This window comes from Orussus abietinus, unplaced genomic scaffold, assembly GCF_000612105.2.
Source record: "Orussus abietinus isolate OABI.00-Male unplaced genomic scaffold, Oabi_2.0 scaffold12, whole genome shotgun sequence".
NCBI classification, from domain to species: Eukaryota; Metazoa; Arthropoda; class Insecta; order Hymenoptera; family Orussidae; genus Orussus; species Orussus abietinus.
Genome location: NW_019395990.1, coordinates 1,577,122 through 1,597,041, shown reverse-complemented (window position 1 = coordinate 1,597,041; position 19,920 = coordinate 1,577,122). Strand labels below are relative to the sequence as shown.

The 19,920-nt window shown below is 57.0% G+C and overlaps 1 protein-coding gene and 1 long non-coding RNA gene across 2 annotated transcripts in view; one reads left to right on the top strand and one right to left on the bottom strand.

Moving 5' to 3' along the window:
• LOC105698731 overlaps nucleotides 1-10,856 on the bottom strand; it is a 43,560-nt gene extending 32,704 nt beyond the window's left edge. Inside the window, exon 1 of the mRNA XM_012423211.2 lies at nucleotides 10,691-10,856. The gene's annotated coding sequence lies outside the window, so the exon portion shown is untranslated. The remainder of the gene's footprint in view (nucleotides 1-10,690) is intronic.
• Nucleotides 10,857-11,034: 178 nt separating this feature from the next.
• On the top strand, nucleotides 11,035-18,886 carry LOC111674303. The gene is made up of 4 exons (XR_002762349.1): nucleotides 11,035-11,272; nucleotides 12,023-12,146; nucleotides 14,004-14,121; nucleotides 17,769-18,886. It is a non-coding gene; the product is annotated as an uncharacterized LOC111674303 (long non-coding RNA).
• Nucleotides 18,887-19,920: the final 1,034 nt, after the last annotated feature.

Here is a 19,920-nt window from a genome sequence, read left to right as displayed (position 1 = left end):
CGAGGGATCCCGAAAGGCCCCTTCCCGCCGGCGGTGCAATTCCAGGAATGCTCTTTGTGCCGCGTAACCACCCTCCTGCCCTCCTGCCACCGGCGACGACCTTGATAGCAAGAGCTCGCCGACTCGTGCTCCCGTGAATGCGACGGCGCGCGACGGGTCGTTCCCCCGAATTCGCGAAGTCGTCCGACGTCCCGGCCGACTCCGGGCCGCTCGATAGGGAACGACGCCCGCGGAAGCCGGTCGTCCGTCGATCGATCCCCGGGGAGCACAAAGGCGCGCGAAATTCACCCTTGGAAAAGCGCAGCGCCTCCGAATCGGCGCGTCTCCTCGGCCGCGGTGGGGGAGGCGGCGGCGGAGGCGGCGGACGCCCTTGAGCGACGGGCAATGCACCGCGCGAGGTTCAAGGCAGAGCGGCGGTTGCCGTCGCGCCGCCATCACCGCCCCCCACCGCCCCGGCGCCCCCCACCCCCGCGCCGCCCCAGGAGCGGCGTATCTGCAACTAAAAGCTAACAGTGAAAGCCAACGCTCGACCGGCCCCGAGCGGCCCCCGTTTTATGGATCCTGCGAGTGATGCCTCGAAAAGAATACGGCCGAAGGTTGCGGCGGAGAACCGATCGGAATGCGCCTCCCGGAGCTCGAGGTGCGAGAACGCCTTTCGCCCGAGACGCCCCCGCCCGGCGTCGACGCTTTTCCGAAAATCCCTCGATCGAGCGTTTCTCGTTCTTTTCGCCGGCTGGAAAAATTCTTTGCCCCGCCGAAATGTGTTTACGAAGATCGCCGGCTTCGGGGAGTCGGAGAATTCGTCATCGAAATTTCTGGAAGCCGAGCGGGGCGCGGCGAGGTCCTGCGCGTCCGGTCCGTGACTCAGGAATGACCCTCGTTGAACCTAACCTCGGCGGCGCGGTGCACCCGAAACGCATCACCGAGAACCGGCCCCGGTGTCGGTCGCCGACGAGATCGCGACGCATTTTTAGCCCCGCTGAACCGAAAATATCGCGCCCTCCGCGAACGGCCGTCCCCTCCCCTCCCGCCCGGGCTCTCCAGACATTTCCAGACTCGCCAAAATCGACGCCGACGTCCTCGGCATCCCGTCCCGGCGCTGCTCCCTTTATTCCTTTCCTAGGCTTACGTCCGGGGATGCGTTTTCGCCGGATGGTGTAACAAGGGCGGAGACGCCGCGAAACCGAATTCCTCGCTCGGCGGATCGGGGACGGGCCTCGAACGAGCCCGCGAGCGGATAATATCGGCCGGCGTTGCGGCACCGTTATCGGGAAAAATCGATATCGAGCGGTCGTACGTTATCCGATCAAGGTGCACGAGGTGACGATCGGCGACTGCAATTACGGGGAAAGTCGTTGAGTCCGGTTGTGCCGTACCCTGCGCGCCCCTTCCCGGCGGGTCGCGAGTCGAAGGATCGTTCGTAAATCGTCGCTTCGTCGTCGTTTTGGTTCCGCTCGTGGCCTTCGCGATGCGCCCAGAAAATTCTTTCCGAGCCGGTCGACGCCGGTCGACGCCATTTTCGAGTTCGACGACCGTCCCGTCCGGACGCGCGACGTGTCGTCAGGGTTTTCGGGATTCCTGTTCCTCGTGGCGTTCCCGGTCGGGCGCGAGGACGCGAAAGGATCGCTCTTTGTCGTCCGCATTCGCGAATGCAAGCCTCCGCGGATGATACCGCGAACGGTTTCCGCCGGCGTCGCCCCGGAAGCGACCGTCTCGTTTTTTCCCAATTTTCACCGCGCCGGCCGCGTTACGCAAGCAGACCGGTCCAGGGGAAATTGACGGCGTCCCGCGGGAAACGAGGAGCGCCGATGTAAAACGAGCTTTATCGGGAGCGTCTGGTCTGGCCGCGGTTTGGCCGTCCGTGACTACGAGGCTCGAAGGTCCCTGGAACGTTGACCATTCGACTCTTAAAGGACTGCACCCGTCAAGGTCACCCTATTGAGCCGCCCGACGTCCCCGCGCGGGCCCACGCGATGCCCGCGTCTCCGCCTGCGTTTCCCTCCGCGCTTTTCCGCGCCGCCTCCCGGTCTCGAAGGTGGCGGAACCCGATCGCCCTTCGACGAATCCGGATCTATCGTTGAATCGCTATATCGACGATTCGCGGAATCCTCGCGGCGGAGATATCGGAACGGAAAAAGTAGATCCCTCGATTGGACGTTTATTCCCGGAGGGCCGATCCGGAAAAAAGGATCGCGCTATTCCGCGAACGGTCCCCGTATTCGAGCTCGTCCGATAGCGACGTATCCGGATCGCGTTTCCTCTCGTCGTTTCCATTCAACGAATTCCGCCATTTGCGGGCCGCTCGCAGAGAAATCGGCGACCCCTTCGAAATTCGTTTCCCGACTTTTCTTTTCGAGAAGAAAATCCGTTTCACCCGAAAACGCGGATTTTTCGGCCACTTCCCCTCGTCGCGACGAGTCCCCTCGGAAAATAAGAAAAGGAGGAGCTCGTCCGAACGCGCAACCGGTTCCTCGCCTAAAAAGGATCGAGGCGATTTTCCATTGTGCTCGGTCGTCGATTACGCTCGAAATCTCATCGGCCTTCGCGCTCAAGGCGGGTCGTCCGAAAATATCGAGATTTTTCCATCGCCGTCGACCCCGAAGTGGAAGGAACCAGTCGAGGTCGGGAATGTCGTATCGAGCCGATGCAGAAGGTTGCAGTTGGCCCCTGGCGTTGGCCTGTTCGCATTGCTAATAGCCGAAGGCCAAGCCAAATGCGAGTCGATGACTCCTGGTCGCGGCTCGCTCTCAGCTGCACCTCGACGATATAACACGTTGCATCGCCCCAAGGTTAAAACTCCGGAACGGCGAGCCCGTAGCGACGCCATCTTTCGGTTCCCGAAGACCCGAGCGCGACGCGACGGGATCCGGGAATACGTCGAGAGCTCGTCTCGTAGAATCGTCGAGAGGATTTTCTGGACGCCCGGGGGCGCGGCCGTAATACCGGAAAAATTCTAGATCTCCTAGTTCTCAATCCCCGGCGACGTTACGTCGCGACGATACGTTGCCCGGCGCAAAAGTTACTTCTCCGTGTGCTCGGGTTTACGGCCTCCATCGTGATTATATTACCCTTTACGCGTCTCAAGGTTGGGACTCCATAAGCGCGGGCCCGCAGCGACGCCGCGTTTCGCTTCTCGAAGACCTTCGCGGGGATCCTCGGAGACGGCGAAACCCGAGCCGTTCCTCCGGTGGATCGGCGAGAGACGGTTACGCCACGACTCCGGGCCGGTCGATATCGCTAATCGCGCGGCGGAGTCGACCACCAAGGTCTCCCCGAACGATTGCCGCGACCAGGATTTTTTTTTTTTCGAACCGGCCCGGCTCCGCGGGAATCGTCAACCTTCGGCGCAAAGCCCGGCGTGGATTTTCATCGGGGCGAGGGGTGGAAAAGTGGCCGCGGTCGGAACCGGGGCTTCCGGCACGCGTCCGATCGATTCGGGATCGGCCGGCTCCAGGGGAAGGCGCGGCGGATCGGCGGCGGGGACCGCGGGGCGAAGGGCGGAGTGCAGCGGCAACGATGCAATTAGGCGAGTTATGCGGAGTGACGTCACCCTTGGAGCCGGGGTAACCGCGCCGAGTCAAGGACAGGCCGCCCAAGGCCCTTCCCTCTCCGCTCCCCTCCCGGTCTCGGGCCTCCCCTGTCCTCCCCGCGCCTCCCGAGAGCATCCCGAGAGCATCCCGAGAGCCAACCTGGAATCGCTCTCGCTCTCTCTTTGTGCCCGCGAACAAAGTACGCGCGTCGCCGGTGTCCTCGTCGGGGAAGATTCGCAATTGGTCGGCCATCCGAGCGGTCGCCGCGACGGGAAACCGGATAGAATTCACGGGCGAGGGCGAGGGGAGGATCGGCCTCGGGGACTTTCGGAACGCCGGGAGCAGCCTCGGACGCGGAGGTATCCGCGACGAGAGAAACTGCGTCGAAAGTTGCGGAGTGCGCCGATATCGAGTACGCGCGGGTTATCGCACTCTCGAGGCGCAAAAGTGCATTCGTCGATTGGCGCGCTCCGAAAATAGCCGGCGCGGATCCCGCCCGTTCCGCGCGGGTCGAAATCCGATAATCCCGGAGGGAGTCCCGGGGGCCTTCCGTCGCCTCGACGGCCGCGGCTAAGCGACCCGAAGACGCGCCGACGAGGGGAACCTCCTCGGGGTAAGGAGTCGACTCGCGGCGCAAATTCCCCGCGACGCGGAACGACGGTAAATCATTTATTCCGCGCGGCGGAAAAAAAAAACGGTCGTTTTCGAGTGTTGAAACTTGTACGGAGTACGGCTATCTCGCGTGGCTACAATGCCGCCGGAACGGCAGTAAAAACCGCGGTAACGGTGAACACGTCCCTCGGGAAAATTGACCGTAAAGTAGCTCCGAATTGCGTTAACCCATTGCTTCTCCGCGGCATTAACGATTCCGCGTTTACCGCTTCCACGGAACCCAATCGCGGCGGTGGCGATTAATTCCGCCCGTTAAAAATTGATCGCGAGTAAACGCTCGCGTCGAGCGCGAGAGGAGGGCGTTTTCGAGGGATCCCCTCGACGGTTATCGTCCCCCTCTCGCTCCGTTTCATTCAGCTTCGCGCCCCCGACTCTCCGTTGGCCATCTTGCCAAGATCCGTGCTCCGTGACCCGATTCCGTCGCGCCGCGAGCGCGATCGCGATTCCTCCGCGGAGTGCCGCAACTGAACGGCCCGACGCGAGGGTCGGCCGCGGAAAACGCGTAATTGCCCCGAAAGAAATTATCCCCTCGTGGCCTCGGCTCTCGCCCCTCGTCGATCGACGCCTTTTCTTTTCCCGAAGATTCGAGACGTTGACCCAATTTTGGGCGACGCGCGAAACGGTCGATTAACCTCCGACGGCGTCGCGGCCCGGATCGGAAAGTCGGTCGACGTCTTCCTCCTCCGGATATCCCCGGTGATATTAAACGGCCGCGAACTACGTCACGAGCGTCCGGAGATTAAAGGTGCGTGCGACGTCCCGAGCTCGATCGATACCTAGATTCGGGGTATTTTTAGCGCTCCGCTTCTGCGGCACCCGTCGCTTCCGCGAGAAGACCGGAAACGGGGACTCCTTCCCCTCCTCTAACATTCGCCGTTGCGAAATTAACGCGCGTCCTCCTCTCTCGCGATCTAATCTCGCGGATTGACCGGACTCCGAATCGGCGAGCGATTTACGAAGGTCGGCTTCCGAGAAGTCGAGCGCGAAACGGCCATTCAACTTGTTATTTCTGCCCGAGCCGGTATCGCTGTTGTTGCAACGTTGTGCACCGCCGATTTTACGCAATCCCAGATAAAGTTCCCGGCGGTACGCAAATGTCGCGGCCGAAGAAAAACTTTGCGCAACGGGGAACGGTCGAGAGCGACCGGTCTTTGCTCTCCACCCCTCGAGCGGTCGCGGTTAGGGGTTGACTCGCGCGGGACGCGTTACGTCGCTCGCGGTAAGAAACTGAAATTCTATGTCATGGACCCAGCCTTGAATCGAGCCCGCGATGCGGCCAACCCAATTATATATTTATTTGCTACGTAATATCGCGTTGGCCCCGATCCGACCGCAGCATGCAACTCTTGTATAATCCGCGTTACGTAACGCGACGTTCGACGTCCGCCAACCTGGCTCCGAACCACCCTTACCTGCTCGGCAGGTGTCGGTTAACCTGCCGAGGAGGGTGCCAACCGACTCTCGCCCTCCGTATCGGGATATCTTCCTCGACGGTGGTTCCACTCGAGTCCGCATAACAAACCCGCGGAGGTGCGTCCGTCCCGAAAATCCGTTTCGCGAAAAACGACGCTCATGGACGGTACCGCCGGAGAGGGAGATCTTGGCTAACGGCTAAGTATGAAGAAACGAATGGATAATCCTCGTCGATGGGGTTACTTCCGTCGCGATCCATTATGCGTCTCACCTTGTCGTCGCGGACTCGCGTTGTAACGGCACGACTCGCCGGGAGGGGCGGAGAGCGGTGCAAAAAGGCGTAAAAAGGCGCCGATTAACGCCGAGAAATGGCCACGGTAACGGTCGGCTTGAGATTGAAAAAAAAAAAAAGAAGTCCGGAGAAAAAGGAAGAAACGGTAGTCGCGAGTGTGCAAGGTCAGGCGCCGTGACATAATCGGCCGACCTAACGATGCCGCGGCTGCGTTGTGTCCTTCCGATCGGTTTCCGTAACGGAACGTCGGGAAATTCACCCGGGAAAAAAATGGCATCACCATTTTTTTGTTTCTTTTTTTAAATTAACGTTAAAGGAAACGCGAGGACGTCGCGGTCGAAGGGGAAGCGCGCTCGCGTGCTCGCGTGCTCGTGAGTCACTCGCATTTGCATTGTCGCGAAAAAAAAAAAGGGCTCGGGCAATTTCGGTCGGCGGAACCGACGTTGCGGAGCAGACAACGAGATGCCTCGATAACGACCTTCCGGGTTGATTTTCCTAGGGGATAGCCGGACGGTGACGCGGTCCGAAGAAACGAGGACGTGGCGCACGCCACGTAATCCCTCTCCCTTGCCCTCGCCGGCGATATCAACCACGTGAGTCAACGGCGAGTACGCGCAAAAGTCTTCGTCGAGTCGATAGGTCGATTTGCCGGGCAGGACGAGGAGGAAGGGCGACGGGCGATCTCGCGTCCCGTGGAAACGCTCGCAAGGACGTTTCGGGTTTTTTTTTTTTTTTTACCCCGAGCGGTGCACTTATTCGAAACGGATTACGCACTCACGCGGGATGAACACGCTCGGCAGAAATGCGAGCCGCTCGACCGGCGAGTCTATTCCCAGGACGACGGTGGCAAAGTTCGAGCCTCTCCGACGCTTTTTGCCCGATTTTGCGTTCCGAGCGCCGATTCCGTGCCCCAGTGGTCCACTCCCTGGCTAAATTCACCGTCGCATACATATACGCGATGCCCCGGGTGGACGTAAAAGGATGGCGGGTATTTTCGTGACTTTTGGACGGCTAGGTGAGACGGAAAACGTCGTCGCGGTCGAAGTCGCCGGAGAGGAAGTCGGAACGGGGAGTCGCGCGAGAAGTCGCAGCTGTCGTCGATGCTCGATGATTAATCGTTTGAGTAATCTCGATAATAAGAAACATTCGCCCGATGGAGCTATGAGACATTCGGCGACTATTCGCAACAGCGGCCCGCGGGGCCGTCGGAGTGCGTAACGCGCTCGGAAGCGTTATCGCCCTCGGTGACTCACGCCGTATTAAACATCGACGACGGATCCGGTCACCGGCGGATTCGGACGCGACGCATCTCCCTCGCGGGGTTAACGGCGAATTAGAGACTTTGAGGGGATATTTTCAGGGGGTCTTGGCCCCCTGAGGGAATAGGAAAGAGTCGCGGATGGCCGTCGTAGAAAGTTGACCGCAGCCGCGGAACGTAAAACGACCGCGGAGATCGAGTTCTAACCGCGAATGCGCGTTGCACGCGTTGCGTAAAATTCCGCCACCCCGGCTTAAACGTCTCGAGTAAACGGATCAGTCGAGGCCGGAGAGAAATCGGGACCTACGCGGGGTTTCGGTCGCCCGACGAATCCTTCGGAGGAAACTCCTCGTTTTCGATAAAGGGCGCAGGAAAGGAGGAGAACGAGGCAGGAGGGCCGACGGCGTTGCTGCACTTCACCTTTCTCTTTCTCCTCGGCGGACCGGCGACCGAATGCTTCCGACGCGCGTCGTTACGATCGCTCAACGGATGACCGGTCGAACCCACCCTGGGGTACCCTGGTCTCGGATCGACCCGGATTCGGCCAAAAAAATCGGTCCCCTCGGGGTCAAGACTAGGATCGTCGACCCCAAGAGCGGAGCGTCGCCCTTTTATTTATTGAACTTTCTTCCTCGCGAACGCGGCGGCCGACGGCGGGACTTTCTCCCGGACGTCCAGCGGACGCGTCGATCGATTTTGGCCCTCCCGAAAACCGTGCCGCGCCGTTACGACTTTGCCGTGTCTCTAATGGCCGGATTCCGCTCGGTTTACGAGAGGAAACGAGCCCCCTGGAGCCGTGGGAGTCGCCGTTCCTTTTCCGGCGCAATCGCGGCCGATGGAAAGCTGAAAGTTTTATGAAAGTGCATCGCGCGTAGCCTCCGTCGTCGAGGAGTCCGATCGAAAAACCGGTAGGGGCCGATAAGTGCGGATGCAGAAACCGGCTTGGAAAAAAACGCACCGCGTCCCCGTCCGTCAAGGAGTCGGCTCGACGCGGTCCTCCCGCGTCTCCGAGGCCGCACGAAATCCGCGAGGGGGGGATGTCCTTTTTTTCCTGCCTCCGTTGCTTCGTTTCCCGTTTTTCCGGAAACGCGGCACCGACCGTGGCGGCGAACCGGTAACGCCTCCGTTTTTTAATCCCGGAGGAAAGTGCCCCCGATTACGGTCTCCCGGGCAATCGCTATGAAACAATTGCGACGTAATGGAAGTAATCGCTCGCGATCGCCGGCGGAGTTGGCGTTGCTCGTGACGTCGCTTCCGGTCGGGTCTCGTTGCACAAAAAAAAAAGAAAAAAAAAGAAAATTGAAGCGGCGTTCCGAAGCGATTTCGCGCGATCTCGGCGACAGTGGCATTGGGATTCCGTTACGTAAAAGCTTCCGATTTCTTCTGAATCTAAAGCGAATTTGATCGATTCGCGAACAACTGCCGCGTCGGCAAAAAGGCTCGACCGAGCGTCGCGGTAGCCGGCCATGTTGGACTAGTTAAAGGAAAAAGTGGAATGATCACGTGCGACCAGTTTTTCTGGAAGCCGAGCCGTCGCGAGCGACCGGGGCGTAGCGATATTGGCAACGAAGGTGACAACTATGACGATAATCGCGATAATAGCCGCGGCCGGGGGAAACGAGAGTCGGAGAAAGCGGCCATTGGTCGAGAATAAGACCGAGCGGATCTCGCGTGTTCCGTGGGCAGCGATTGGCGGGCAGCCGGCCGGTTTCTTCGATTTCGATTTTGCGGCCCAATTAGCGGAAACGGCCGATCCGGCACTTTCCTGACGGGAGGGACCTCCGTTTCGCCGGTCCCCTTTGCGCTAAATAACGAAGACGATCGACTTTCTCTGCTCTTGGAAGTCGGCGCCTCCGTCCCCGCTCGGTCCTAAGCCGGCTAGAAAGGAGGTTACCGATTTTTCCGACGGCCCCGCCATCCTCCGACTCGATTATCGCACCGCGGGAGAAATTCGACCGGCCAAGAGTCGCGCCGATTTCGCTGTTTTTCGACCCCTCCGCCCCGCCGGACGAGCGGGCGAACGTCGAAACGGACACGCGTCGCCTGGCGATCTCTTTCGAGTCGAGCTCGTTTCCGAAACGGCAACGAACTCGGTTTCGAAATCGTAATCGGTCGGCGCTGGGCGTAATAGGCGGAATAGGCGGAATAGCCGTAATACGCGAGGAAGACGGACCCGCGCGTGACTTAGGAACGCGCCGACGCGCCCCTTCCTCTTCCTCGGCCGAGCGCCCGGTACATATGTAACCTCGGGTAATAAGTATGTACTCGCGGGTACATGCTCGTGGAATTTCGAGAGCGGCACCCGGCGAAACTTTCGAAGACATTGAACCGAGCCGAAACCGACGAAACGTAAACGGAACGCCCGGGGAGTTATGGCGGACGCCGGTTACGACTCCGTGATTTGCGCCTTCAAGTTCACGGCTAGCGCGCCCCTTTCGGCTCGGCGATTATTTCGATCGATTCTCGATGTCTCCCCCGTCGATCGACGCCTCGCGAAGGAACGAGCGCGCGGGGAAACGCGTCTCCCAGATTTCTTCCCGTGCGTCAAAGGTGCGTCCCGAGGTGATCTCGTCGGAGCGACGTCGAGGACGAGAGATCGTCGAAAAAACGCGACGTCGATCGGCGAGATTACGGGGTTACGTAAAAAGTGGCTCGCCGGGACGGGGGGGGGGGGGGAAAGAGAGGTCCCGCCGTATCGGGGTTAAGTGCTCCGATGGCAAGTAGAGACCTACTTTTGCCGAACTAGACTTAGGCCACCGTGAAACGGTAACTTCTCCCACGACCAGATATTACCGCTCGGACCTTTCTAATGGCGGCCCAAGGAGAATCGTTTTCTCCTCCCACTTAAAGAGCCGCGGATCTCCCGGACCGCCCCGACCGGACGACACCTACGCCGCCGCGATTTCCGCGACCGGGACGGCGAAACCGGGCCAGATTTACCCGCGTCGCGGATGCAGGTCACCGTGCGCGGCTTAGAATTTATGGGGACGAACGTCATCTCGAGCGGGCTCTATCCGCTTTCGTCCACGGGTCACGGATCAAAGCGGAGAATCGGGATAAGGGCACGGAACGGGTAATTCGTGGGCATGCGCCTTAAACGGTGTGGAACTTTCGGCGGATCTCTTCCTCCGGAGTAGGCTAGCTCGGTAGGACTTTCTAGAAAATAAAGTAGAAGACCGCTCGGCCAATGGAAGCCCGAGCCGTTTCACTTTGTGCAAGGGACGCACCTTCCGTTTCTACGACCCGTAATGCACCTCTCGAGAGCCAAAAGTACTTTCTACCGCTCCGTTTTTCCCCGCGAATATTTTCACCCGGGTCCCCGTGAAATCGGCCCGTTTCCCCGAACCTACGATTCGAGCTCGCTAATTGCCTCCCCGTCTCTCTCGTTGGCGATCCTAGCTTTCGATCCGACTCGGGGAGAGCCTGCGTCGCGAGGGGCCAAAGAAAGGAAGGACTCCCGGCGGGAGGCAAGGGGAAGCCCGGCGTCCGAATTTCAGGGATTCTTTCGCGTGCGATCGCTCTTACCTTTTTCTTCCGGCCAGGACGTTGAACCGGCCGAGCATTCGAGGTCGGTGAGAAGAGAGTCGCCGTAAAGTTAGAAGTTCTCGGCTACTCTCCCCGGCGGGCACTTTCACCTAAGGTGAAAGATGGAAGACTGACGACGAATGACGGGAGACGGAGGACCTCTTCCGAGAGCCGGTCGCGCGCACTTTCCGCCATCTTGCTTTTTGGCTCGCGCGTTTCCACGGCAGGAATCGATAGTCGAGATCTTTCCTTTATCGATCCTTGTTTCTCTTGCGTCGATCCCTCGCTTCGATAGTACTCGAGGACGATTCAACCCGGCGAGCCCAGATGACGTCGACAAGACTGGACGACCGAATCGCGGCGACCATAACCAAAATTGACCGAGTCGAGAAAGTGGACACCCAGGCACGGTTCTTACGGTTTCGACAACGGAGACCAACGGCCCGAATAGTGGATGACTGTGACCCACTTGTGCCGCCATTACGGTTCCGGTGTCACGGTGAACTTGCGCAACGTGACCCGACCTCCGAGTCGACGAAGATCGATCGCCGATCGGCCGGACGAGCACCGTCATCCGAAATCGTAAATATTTGGATTTGGAAGTTGTACGTTTCGTGGCTCGTTTTTAAAGTAAAAAAAAAAATATGTACTCGGCCCCTACCTTGCGTATCGGCAGTTGGACGGTCGTTCGAAACTCCACCTTATCAGGGTGGACGAGCGACCATGTATTACAATTGTATCGATCAACGGCGGTACCGCGGAGATAAGGAACAAACAGAGATCTAGATTATCACCGAGGTGTGATGGGAGCGGGTAACGAATATCACGTAGCACTGGCGGGCGTGCGATTTTAATTATTTTCCCGACGCCATATTGGCCACGAAAGGATCGTGACGAAATCCCGCGATCGCGCGGGAGTGCGCGAAACCATTGATGGCACGTATAGAGCGATAGGGCGATCTCGAAAGTCGAGAATCGTCGAATCCTCGAAAAAAAGTCCCGGCGGTCGGTCGAAGATCGAATCTCGTTTGCTCGATCGCGCCAAGAGATATCCGACGTGGGGGGCCAAAATCGCAGAAAATTAAGGTTTCGTCCATGGGCGTTAATATTCCACGCCATTGTTCGCGCGATAATGACGTAAATTGGAAGGAGAGATACGGGGAGGAAGGATCTAATTTCGAAGCAGCTGGGACGAAAGTAGGCCACTTATTTCATCCGTGCTCTCGATTCGTAAGAGCCAGGAGCCATTTTCTGTCGCTCTTACAAGGGCAACGGTAATAACAATGATAACTCTCGATGCGCGCGGAGTAACTGTACGCCGTGATTTTGTAGGTTAGGCTCGGAAGGATGACGCGAGCCGCCTAGCGGACGACTCCACGCCGAGTGGTTCTTGGCGTAGCGGAAGGTGGAGGGGAGGTCAAAGGAGAAAAAGACGGGAAGAACGACGGTAATGTAGGTCAGTAAAGGTATATGCTCGACACTTTCTCCGGACCGTTTGAAAACTGTTTCCCTCCTGGCCCGGAGCGAGTCGACTCCTCCTCCGCCCTTTCCCGCTAGACCCCCACCTTTTTCTCTCTCTCCGTCACTTTCCTTCGGTCTTTTCGTTCCTCGCCGCGTTTTTGCGCCTCTTTTTCGATCGCTGCTCGATTTCTGCTTTCCTCGACCACTCCGACGGTCGCGTTTCTCCCGAAACCCCGGGATAGAGTTTCTTCCCCGTTTCGCCGCTCCTCGTCGCTCTCCTTCGATTTTCTCCGTTCCTTTTCTTTGTTCTTCCGTTTCGTTTCCTCCTGGCCGTGCTCGTAACTCCGCGACGGAGTAGGATTTCCGAGGAACCCGAGACGAGGGATGAATCAAGGACACGGTTCGCGTCCTCGATCCCGCGATGACGTCCCCGTTCGTAATCGTACTTCCATTACGTGAAAAAAAAAAGAAGAAAAAAAATACAAGGAAAGAAATCGTTCACCTCCCCGTTCGCGCGTTTATTTCCAGAGGATTACTCGAAAGCTATCGCATTCGTCATGTGCTCGCCGATGGTATCAGCGATTTCCCAAGCTTTTTTTTTTTCCATGGTCTCGAGGATGATCTAACGGCGCGTTCAAGATGGCGGATGTGGGACATGGGAACGTTTCGAGAATCCTCCTCCTTTTGCAATTTTCCTCCCACGGAAAACAATCGCCGTGCCCCTTCGGAAGCGTGACAATTGCGACAACCGAGTGACCGAAATTTTAGAAGTTTGCCAATTCTTTCTCCGTCCGCCTCCTTCCTTCTCGATTTCCCGCAAATCCTAACTTTATCGACGCCTTCCGTGAGAAAGCCGTTGCGCGATCGGGCAAACGATGACGTCCTCGCATCTTACTCAGTGATACTGTATTTCGTTGCTCAAGCAGCGTGCTAATTGCACAAGAGGCGAGGAATGATTCGCAATTTATGTATCGCTCCTTCGATTATTTTCTTTACCCCGAGTTTCGCGATATTTCATCCTTCTGCATCGGCGCGTTCTCGAACGCCTAACGGGACGGCTGCCAATTGGCATCTTCGGGATTCCTGAGTCGATACTAAGAAACGAATCGAGGACACGCGGCTCGATGACATCAGACAATGACGTTTCCTGTTCACTAACCGTAACCACTTACAGGCGTTACACCTTTCGCGCAATTTCTTTTATACTTATGATAATCAATTACGCGCGAGGTATGCCGAGTCAAAGTGCGCCTACTCGAGAGAGTTGCGAAGCGGACTCTAACGAAGCTCGGCGGAGCCTTCGGAATTTTTCGCCACGGATTTCATCTCGGAACTCGTTCGACTCGGCGTTAACTTTTCGCTCGATATGTACGCTCTTCTATTCGATTCGCTTCCCTCGCCGGGGCGGAAGTAAACTTTACGTAATCGACCGTGGGGTTTACCGCTATCCGAATGGTCCAGCTCCAGGGTCTATTATCGCTTGGAAGCGGTACCGTCGGAATCGCGCAAAAAAATGGCGAACCATCCCAGCGGCAATTATCGAGAATACCCGAGTTAGATAACGAATGGACTCGTTAAGCGGAAATTTCACTCCGGGGTTCTTACGGAACGAGGAAACGAAATAGCGCGCCGTTTCCCCGCGGAATGCGACCTTCGCGAATAAATATCGAGCGCCTCCGTATAAACGTTATCCAACGGAAAGTCGGAACGAACCGGCGATTCCTTGACGGATCGGTCGCATTGGGCCGATCTCGCGGCGCAAAAGGACCTCGACGTTTAAACGACGTCATCCCCCTGCCCTTGCTCCCGTTTAGCCTCCGCGAGATTCGTTATTATTTGGTACGTTTTTCAGCCCTCCGGGACGGGAGCCGAAGAGGAAGGCCCCCGACCTCGTCACGGTCAACCTTGCGCGAAGAAAAGGCAGCCATAACGACCGAGCGAGGAAAGTTCCCAGGAAATTGCGGAGTGAGGTAAGACTGGGTCGATGCATTACATTTAATGCGAACTTATTACCCGGCTGCAAGTACCGGAGCCGCGCGAGAAAGTTGGCTCTCCCCTTTCTCCTAGTCTCTCTCCGGCGTTTCGTCTCTCTCGAAAAGCTGCCCTCGAAAAGTCTCCTGGTGCGGACTCGAGGACTCGTTCACCTCCGAACTCCGGGGGAAAAGGGGAGACGCGACGGATCCGTCCCGTTTCCACGGTGGAGGATCGCGAAGTGTGACGGTCGAGCGAGTCGAGAGCGCCGGAGAAAATCTAACGGGACAAAACTCGGCCGGTTAGGCTCGCCTACATCGCTCGTCTTGGTTACGTCCTCGAGTTTCGTAACCTACACCCCGTTTCGTAACGAAACGCGTTCGCGGGTCCGCGCACCCGGGCGAAGCTTCACGCTCCGAGGAGCCCGACCAGGAATTCGAGCCCGAGAGGAATTCGCCGCTCCGCGGAAGGCCGTTTGCTTCGAAGGATATCCGAAACGCTCCGCTAGTCGTAATGCCTTCGGGCAAGGTGAAGTTTGCAGCCTTGACTTACGTCCGATCGCCGCGGCCCTCGACGCGGGGATCGGGATGGAAGGAAGGCCGGAAGAAACCGGGCCGTCGAGGGGAGAATCTTAGGTACGAGGCGCTCCGACGTGAACTTGGCAGTCGAAACGGATCGCCTCCGAATCGACGCGTTCGGAGGCGCGTTCGATGGCGGGCCTTGAAGAGAGGCGAAAGCGGAGGTTCAATGCCAAGGCGAGAACGGCGCCGAAACTCGTCGGGCCAGACTTACCTCGAATTCGGATGCAGCTCGAACGTAAACGGGCCCGATGGACTCGATCGCCGTAAAGAAAAAGAAAAAGAAACGAGAGAGGTGACCCGCGCTCGAGCTTTCCGCCACGGAGCATGCAAATCGGTCCGACCTCGACGTTTCGCGCCCGGAAGACGAAATTGGACGAAATAACGGGTTCTAAGACGTCCGGCCGTGTTCTAACGATCCCGGCTAAACTTTCTCGGCGGAAGTCGAGCGGTCGTTAGCGCCGATGGAAGTTGACACTCGAAACCCGTTTAGGCGGCATTAAAGGCGCCTTTAGGGTCGGGATCCTTGAGCGGAGCCGTACAAGTTCAGCGCGAAGATATTGCCCTCGACGGCTGCGCCGGAATTTTTGAGGTTAGGGTTGCCGCGGTGGGAGAAGAGAGCGGGAGGAAGGACGCCGGTACGGCCGCCCACTGGCATAATATCGGCCAACTTTCACGTTACGATCTCTCTTACGCGTAAGAAAGTGCACATGTAACACTTACATTACGGGACCAACGTAACTTCCGCGGAGCTTTCGGGCAAAGGAATCGGAGAGGAAAGGGTCGCCTCGTATCGGTGGATACGTCGATTCAAAAATCCGCGAGTATCTCGAGGTCCCGCACCGTCCGCGGCGGATTATTATTTTACGGTTCGCGAATCGCGTTATTGCCGGGGAATATGATTCACGGGAGAAGGGAAGGGACGGAAGAAGGGGCTGTCGATTCGCGGAGGAAGCGGTAGAGGTTATGGCGAGTGTTCCACTTTTATATTTTTAACGCGGCCCCTACCTTCTTTTGGTCTACTTTCCGTGCCGGCGCCCGTAACGAGCCCGAGCTCCGGTAAATATTTACAGTTAACGTCGTTACGTAATACGTACATCGAGCACGCGGGATCCCGCCAACGAGCTCGAAATTTCGCCTCCCAAGGGGAGCCATTTTTTCCTTTGACGGTAGTATGGCCCTTCCGGAAATTCTTAACCATCGCGGGTCGACGCAGGACGCGGCATCGTTGAAATCCCTAGGAAAATGGCGATATCGTGCCGTTCTCCCCCTACCGTTAAAGGGAGGAAAGACGACCGTTGTTCTCTCGTTGAATTTCAAATTACTTCCCGATAGTTTACGTAACTCCGGTTTCAAGGCCAGTTGCCGATTGGCATCGCCGCGACGTTATCGCGTCTACTAACAATGTTGCCATTAAGGTTAACTTTAACCGCTGCGTTATGCGCTTTGGTTACGTGCGCCACGACCTTGCGTACCAGAATTTATCGAGCCGCGTTAAACCTCGATTACCGACTTGTCAATGGTTATTTCTGGTTTTTATTTCGCTTTGCTCCGACAACCGGCTGCCGGGAAACGGAAGGCCGTAAGTCCGACGTGACGTACGTTGAGGCCGAACGAGTGCCCGGTGGGCATAATAAATTTATCGTAAAGACCCGATTTTAACGAAATCGGCGCGATTTCGACAGTACCGCGGTCAAGGCCCGAGGACCTCGAGAGGCGGCGCCGGTAATTAATTGATTACTTCTATCGCTGACATTTTCCGATTTCCTCTCCTTCCTCGAGGCGCCCTCGAATTTACGGCGACGACGGATCTCCGTCGGGCGGGTCGGCGGAAAATCGGGAATGGCGGGTAAACGCGGGTGAGTCTCGTCGATAACGCGTAATTACGCGATGCAGGAAGGTGTGCGGCAACCTTGAGGACGGTATGGAAATTCTGACCTCGTCGACTCATCAAGTGAGGACGGAATTCTCGCGGCCGTACATCGGACTCGAAGGGTAACGGGTCGAAGGTGTACAAGACTTTAAATTAAACCAATTGCCGGTTAAACGGACTCTCGGGTAATTCATTACGACCATTTCATTATTTTCCCCTTCGAGAATCGCTGCACAAAATGACCTTACGAGTGCAGCTTAGGGTGCTCAAGTGGGTCAGGGCAAAATTGAAATAATCGACTTGATCTCGGCGCTTGTCATAAAATGAGAAAAATAACGAATAAATTCTACTCACGAAACCGGAGATTCCGTAGCCAGGTCTCGCATCCAGGAATTTGATTTCGGCCCCGAAAGCTCCGGTTCCCTTGGTCGAACCTTCTTTCCCGGATAATCCGGTATCTCGACAGGAAGTCTCGTCGGTCCTCTTCCGTTTGGGGTCTTTTGTAGTTGGTACCGCTGGTTTCCTCTATGTAGGGCACTGGGTCGCCTGAATTTCCCGTTTGCCCACGTCCTGTCTCTGCGACCGAGTACCTTCCTACGCGATCCTTTAATCGACGCGTACATGTACGAGCAAGCCTTCGAGATTTTCCCCGTATATCTCAAAAGTACTTTTATTCACAATTAAAGCGGAATTGATAAACGGATTGATAACGGATTCCGTGGGGTAGACTGCAGTTTACCGATCGGCCGTTACGCAAGGGACGGGATCCATCGTGCTCGGACGAAGACTAAACCGCTTCCTTCGTTATTATATTGTTGCAGACTCTTTGCGGAGACCAGCGCAGACGATATTACATCATTGTTTTCATACAAACGATTATACGCAAGATGGCGTTGCATAATAGGAGTATACTCGTTTTTAATCGCATGTTTACATCTTACGTGTGACCTCACGGTTGGTTTTTTGCATTCAGCAATTACTCTATCGCAATTTCAACGAATCGCGGAGCCGCTGCAGGATTTTCTTAATTTTTTGTCGATTTATCTTTAGCACACCCCTATTACGCGTCTTTCGGATCGATTTCGACCGAGGTGACTAAATTTATCGTTAGCGCAACGTATAAATAATTGAACGAGCGTCGCGACGCAGCACCTGATTTTAATCCCCGCCGTCCGTTCCCTTGTTTTTTTTTAAGGTCTGCGCCGATTTCCAAAAAAGTCCTTGCCTCTGACGTCGATGCTCCGTCAAAGGCGACTCGGCGAGGGACAATAGGAGCCGGAATGGCGGCGGTTTAATGCCGTCGTCGACTGCAAGAAGGACGCTGCCGCGTCCTTACGCTACGAAGTGACCCGCCCCGACGCTCCCGAATAACTTCCGGATTTGAGACATTTCGAGGATGTGCAAGAGATTTTCGCAAGGTCTACCGGAAGTCGATCTACGCGGCTCCATCGGTAAGCAACTTCCGGTTGCGTCGTCGAGTTATGCGAATGGATGCAGTGACGTCAATGACTCGCACTCGACGTCGGGGACGATGAATCATCGAACCGGTCAGCCATCGACTGTCGACCGTGTCGAAATTGATTTCCTGCGCTTGTGAAAATATGATCGAGCGTTCGATTCTCCGGGAAAACCCGCGGAGGGCGAGAAAAGGTTGAATCGATCGTTCCAGGGTGATCCCGGCGGAGCGCGAGGTCGGCCATCGGTTTGCGGAATCGGGATATTAATTTCCCGTGGATCGCGTTTAACGGCGACCCTATCCAGGTGTCGTTTACGGCACGGAGGAACGACAATCGCGGCCCGAGATTGGCCAACCGCAAACACAACGGAGGAGCGGAGGTCGCAATTGGGCAAGAGGATGAGCGACCCGACTTCCTGCGGGCCTATCGATGCCGATAAAGCCAGCCGGCAACCGGCAACCGGCGACGATGAGGCAATGCATAACGGAATACACGCCGAAGCGTTAGGCAACCCGCCGCGAGAGGATTCATTCCGACTCCGTTCCGTCTGGTTATCCTCGATACGAGAACCAGCCGAGTCGATACCCTCCACCGAACGATCCTACCTGTCGATCCCTGGCCTCGAACGCCACGCGGGACAAATGTCACTCGCTTCCGTGAGCCGCGTATCGATAATTAGCACGAGCCGATCGTCGGGAAAAAATGTCGATTCTCGGTCCAGTAACCGCAGCGCCAGGAATTCCTCCATCCAGCGATCGGCATAGTTTATTCCCCGCCGTAGATTGTCAAAACATCGCAATGAAACGTGCGTTTTAGTGCAAAGAAATCTCGTTTAAATTACAGACTCGTCGGACAGTTGTATGCGGTTTATATCGGTGCAATTACATCGCGCGATAGCGCTCCCGGAGTAAATCGTGGGTGCAGCATTTTAGCGATTTGTTTCAGCGCATTATCATTATTATGCTGCCCCGGATACGCTCGACGGCGTCCCAGATCTCGCACCGTCGAGTCGCGAATGTGGAGCAAAGGTGAGACCTCTTTTAGAGAACGCGGCGGTACCACCACCAGCGACTCCGTCCGCGAGGAGCCTCGAGGAGATCGCCGACAGGTTACCGTTAAGCTATGCACCGATAGCTCCTCGAAGCGAGCTCCTTTCGGCTCGTTTTGACTCGCCCCGTTCCCCCGTTCCCCCGTTTCCACCGACGTCTCATTGTCCCGAGACTCCCGCGAACGATTGGAAGAGGCGCCGTGTCCGATATTACGTAACGAATTAACGGTCATGGCGGACCGAGACCCGCGGTCTAACGGGACCGGAAGAGCGACATCGATCGGAACCTGATTCCGACGCCGGGAGATCGTTAGCGCATAACGCCGGCGTATTACGTATGCAATCGATGCCGGCCGATAACGCGAAGTCGACGGGGGACGGCGGCTCGTCCGAGGGGAATCCGTCGAGAGGGTCGGTCTTCCCGCGTAGGCGTCCCCGAACGTTGCCAACTTCTTCGCCGTTTACCGTTAACCAATTTATCCCGATCCACGAGCGGCACGTGGACAGTGGGCGGAGTTTCCATTGACCTGGCCTCTCGTTTAACGGATTTCGGGGCGGAGAGGGAAGGCGGATTCGGTGGCTCCTGGGCGAAGGGCCCGGCACCGTTGAAAGTCAGAGTTACGCCGATCCCCGTTACAACGGTTACCTAACCTAATAAGCGACGACGAGTCCGAGCACCGGGAGGATTCACGGTCTCGGCCCCGAGGAGCCGAAACGTCTCGGGCGAACGCGACCTTCCGGCTTACGAGATGCCGTTACCTCGTCCCGTCCCGTCCCGGACCGGGACGTTCGATCGTCGCGACGAGTTCGGGCCGGGCAAGAAATGGATGCTGCGCCGATGG